General features: G+C 42.8%; 1 long non-coding RNA gene across 1 annotated transcript; it reads right to left on the bottom strand.

The window, feature by feature from the left end:
• Positions 1 to 692: 692 nt before the first annotated feature.
• On the bottom strand, positions 693 to 4,816 carry LOC122364606. Its single transcript, XR_006253581.1, has 3 exons — positions 4,714 to 4,816; positions 1,818 to 1,932; positions 693 to 1,305 (listed from the first exon to the last, which is right to left on the bottom strand). It is a non-coding gene; the product is annotated as an uncharacterized LOC122364606 (long non-coding RNA).
• Between the last annotated feature and the right edge of the window lie 260 nt (positions 4,817 to 5,076).

The following is a 5,076-nucleotide window of genomic DNA, read 5'->3' on the forward strand; positions in this document are numbered from 1 at the left end:
AAGGCTTTTTCAAAGTCACCAACAAAATGCATAAACTTGTAGCATCACAACAAAATTAATGTACGTACTCACAACACTAGGCCACGTGGCCGTGCACGGGGTCCTGTTAACCAGGTCAAATTAGCACCACTCAACGGCACGCAATGCTCTAGCACATCGGTACTTACAATAAAATGTCCACAGATGCTCTATAGGCGATGAACAACACACAAGCACAATCACCAACGGCCACGCCGCGCGGCACCGACACTGCTCACATCCGCTCTCGGAGACCAACGGCCGAAAACTGACAGATGCGCGCGGCCTTCAAACCGCAAACGGCCGATCTCGTTTCTGATTGGCTGATTGTTTCCATTTCAAATATCATCTTCACGAGGGTAAACAAGATCCACGCATGAAACGACTATCTGTACCCGAGTCACGATACCCAGGAGGAATGAGTTTTCGTGATGTTCTGGATCGCGAGAGTAATATTGATATTTACATGGTAATTATACTCTTCGCTGGCGAATAAGTTCATATTAACCACGTACCGTTACTATGCACATAATGGTAGCAGCGAGTTACCCTTTTAATATACTATTATCTTGCGGGTTTGATGAAAATGAACTCTCCAGGAGGTAGTAAAAAAGTTTTGAGTGTGGACAACCTATTATGGACGGTAACGCTCAATGATCATAGCTGGTTGCAAGGCCAGACCAGCTATAGGAACCCATCATAAGGAGCAGACGGACCTATTATACCAAGCAGCTTTCTATTTCACAGTCTTATGTGCGATTATGTTATTTCGTATTCTATAGAAAGGTCGTGCAACCAGCATGTGAAAGACGCAGTTTCAATAGTCATTTAATACGCAAACACAGTTTCAATGGTTTGGTTAACTGATACATTTCCGATTCCGCTCTGCCTGTGCTTTACATCAAAGTGCCTTGTATCTCATTCATTAGCGTCCAACGTTTCACGTCTCTTTACGGTTTAGGGACACCCTGCAGCAAAATATAAACGAACTGCAACAAGCTAATTCAACTGCAACTAGTTACAATGACAAAAACTTGCGGAACAGAAAACAGAAACAAACAGAGAAAAGTACGAGGCACCAACAGAACTCTCCCGGTCAGTCTCTGTCCCGGCAGCTGGTCACTTAAGTCGACCGCCGAGGTTAGCTCTTTGAACTCGACAACCGTCTCATTCTCCACGTAGCGCATGCCAGCTCGAACTTGCGGCCATGGGTACTGGCCACTGGGGATGGCTGAAACACAGCTCCGTGCTCGCCAGCGCGGTGCAGCAGGTGGTCGACTGCATCGTCTGCAACAAGAACAAATGTTTCCGATACTATTAATGGTTATATCCCGAGCAAGTTGCCTCGGGTCGATTAACGCATATTTTACTCTCGAGTGATGTAACGGTTTTATCCCGAGCCGTCAGGTGAAAAAAAAAAAACACAGGAACTTTGAGAGCAGAAAACAGAATATACACACCCGGGGCTGGGGACAATTTTATTATGTCACCGAGTTTTTGCCGAAGTTCCGAGGGTCATTAGACCCGAGGTATTTCGATAAAATACGAGGTTATATCATTAAATTGCCAGCCCTAGGGCAAGTTCATTTCCAAACAAGCAACGCTCACCAATGTTCACAAAGTCCATAAATGCTGCTAAATAAATTAAATTTAGCAGAGGGCCGGACAACGTCCTTGACGACGGGCGGGGCAACATATTATTCAGACGGAGGCTGAGCGGGGCGAAGCCGTATGAACAAAAGTATTATAAGAGCAAAAGTATGAACGAAGTCAAATGAACATTCACTCTCTATACTCACCGATAACGAGCCAGCTCTCCTCAATGTCCATCGCCGGCGGCCCGCTCGCGCTGGTACCCTCGCCGGGGTCGGCGGTGGCGGCCGTGACCTCCGCATCGACAGAGTTGCTGGGACCCTGAATAACAAACCAATAGATGTTATTAAAAGATAAGCAAGTAATAGCCTTTGGCTCATTGTATAATAGACAAAAGAAATGGAAAAGAATATATGTGCGATATTTCGTGTTCGACACTTTTTCATGCACTGATGTTTAAAAAATATTTTTGTTGACAAGCAAACACACAAAACGAGCACAGTTGAATATCCCTCCTCTGATAACGAAACATTGGATTACATAATAATTTCAGAAATGTCGACAAAATCATTCAAAGTCCAACAAGTACAGAGTTATACGGGCATAAATGATACCTCATGCCCAGCATGCCCAGCATGTGGTGGGCATGCTGGGCATGAGGTATCATTTATGCCCGTATAACTCTGTACTTGTTGGACTTTGAATGATTTTGTCGACATTTCTGAAATTATTATGTAATCCAATGTTTCGTTATCAGAGGAGGGATATTCAACTGTGCTCGTTTTGTGTGTTTGCTTGTCAACAAAAATATTTTTTAAACATCAGTGCATGAAAAAGTGTCGAACACGAAATATCGCACATATATTCTTTTCCATTTCTTTTGTCTATTATACAATGAGCCAAAGGCTATTACTTGCTTATCTTTTAATAATAATGGGGCTCATTTTCAAAGAAACCCTCAACATCATTCAATAGATGTTATTAATGTACGCCACAACAATACACAGTTACGGTCAGCCAGTCTATTTTGAACAGAGTTTCCTGAGAGCAAACTAATGCACCGGTGCTGGGAGAAAATGTCATCTGATTTTGCAACTTCTATTGTTTAATTTTGCTGCAATACGTTCTACTGGTTTGTTTAAAAAGCGGGCATTAAAATTTAAAAACATGTTTGTCTACCTAGCATACAAAAATATGTGTCTGTCACGTTCAAAAGGCACTGCGAAACATTTAGATTGCTGGTTAGTTGAGTTGGATCTGGGCAAATTAAGTGAATTTGAGGCTCATTTTTTCAGGGCAAAGCAGTTTTCTTAGGTTATTGATAAAGGGCAGATATTTAGTTACCTTAACCCTATTAGTGGCAGGGGGGGTTGTTTTTATCCACCCCTCAGGTTTTTCGGGAATATCTCCGAAACCGCTGAAGCTACGATGCTGAAATTTTCTGACTTTTCCTAAAACTAAATTGGGCACATTCCCTGAAAATTTCAAGTTCATAACTTTACCAGGGGCGGCTCCAGAGCACTGGGAATTGGGGGGTCCTATTCGTGAAGCGAGTCATTTGGGCGAAGATCACGATGCTGCACCAGTTTTACGAACAGGGAATGAAAGGTATCATGTGATAACATATACAAAGTTATTGTGCATCCTCTTTTGACACGTTTTTGCTATAATAGGCGGATCCAGGCGTCCAAAAAGGGGGGTTATTTTTTACCTCCCAACATAGGTGCCCTGACACCGCCTATGCATGACCAATACAATTGTAGTCGTTCTCTCATAAGAAAATTGTAACATAACAAGACCATTGCCACCCTTTTTAGAAACAGTACCAACAAAAACCTTATTTACTATACTTTTTGTGTACCCCAATCTCAATTATCTGTATCCGCCTATGATTTTTGAAAATGCATATTTTTAGGATCCATGTGAATTCCTGGTTCATTCTCTATCGATCGGCAAAAGTTGCGTTAAGATTGGTTCAGAAACCTGGCCGTGATAAACAGTCTAAAATGTATCTGCAATTTGCCCGTTTTTACCTCCCTCTACCCCCCTATTGACATTTTTTAGAAATGTAGATCTCGTTGAGCGAAATCGAATGCCGTTTGAATTTTGAAAATCGGCCCGTTAGATCTCGAGATATCAAGGGGGGTCGTAAACAGCACCCCCCCCCCCTGCCACTAATAGGGGGTAGCCAGGAGCCTGCCACTAATAGGGTTAAGCCCGTGTACTAATTGTGAGGCAGTTTTTTGCATCTTTTTACGCTATCGTTTTTACGCTATCTTCGAAAAACCTTAGGGTGGGTCGCATCAACCCCCCCCCCTTGCCAGGGCGAGGGTTAACGTCCATGGGAAACTGCAGTGTGGCATGGACACTGGCCAGCCTGCGAGTTATGTGCACAAGGAATATTTGTGGTGAAATTTCATCTGAGAACAGCCCATAAGCAGTTTCAAAATCATTTCTCACCAGACACCAAGCACAGCATTCCAATTTCCAACCTACCCACCTTCGACCTAAATCAATTTTTTATAATAGCTGGGCACCTGTGAACTTGCATATTTTGCCATTTGTTTGCATTTATATTTTGGTATTCCTCTGATAGGCATGTCACAGGTAGCTTTTGGATGGTGCTGGTATTTTCTTTTTGTCTTTAGCGGTGATAAACCATCAAAATAGGTCAAAATTTTATTTTTTACCCTGAATTTTAAGGCTCTGAAAACCTGATGCATTTTCTAATTCAGCACATATAGATAATAGATGCACGCTTGACGCTGGACATGCACTGAAGCTTTTGGCATGAAATTTTGCCACTACAAGCATTACCCTGGCTATGTGCATATTAATAATATAAGCTATTCTGCCTGTGACCCTGGATCTGGTTGTACAGTGGTCTATAAATTCATTATATGCTCCTTGAAGGGCAGTCTGATACCTAAACTGCAGTATGACATGGACGCGGGGTCACGCATGTGGACTTCCTGGCCCCTTTACTGTATATCAATGTCCCAGGCCTGCATGTAGGTTAGCAAAGAGAGCTGTCGTTTAATTCTCCGGTATTTTCCACGCACAATACCCTTAATAACGCAAAATATCTGGTAATTTACTCACCTTAACTTGCAGCACGCGACTCCCCCTGCACACACGGATCCGGCCGGAACAAAAATGGCGGCGAGGCGGCCTATGATCCATCGGTAAAGAAACACGTCAAAAACGAGTTTGATAACCGGTCGGCTGTGAGTACGCTTTTTACGCACGATTTGTGATTTTATTTACTCATAACTCATTTCCAGAACTCGCTTTCCACAGATTTAGTGAATGCATGATTCGTGAGTACGATAATTACGCGCAATACATGAGTCAAGAAACTCGCATTTCCTGACAGACAACCATTATTTCATGCGTTTGGGGCCGCCTTACTCATAGATGGCAGGTCATTGATTTCTTTGTATGAGTTTTTGTAATGAGTAAACC

This window comes from Amphibalanus amphitrite, unplaced genomic scaffold, assembly GCF_019059575.1.
Source record: "Amphibalanus amphitrite isolate SeventyFive unplaced genomic scaffold, NRLGWU_Aamphi_draft 000686F_arrow, whole genome shotgun sequence".
Classification (NCBI taxonomy): Eukaryota; Metazoa; Arthropoda; class Thecostraca; order Balanomorpha; family Balanidae; genus Amphibalanus; species Amphibalanus amphitrite.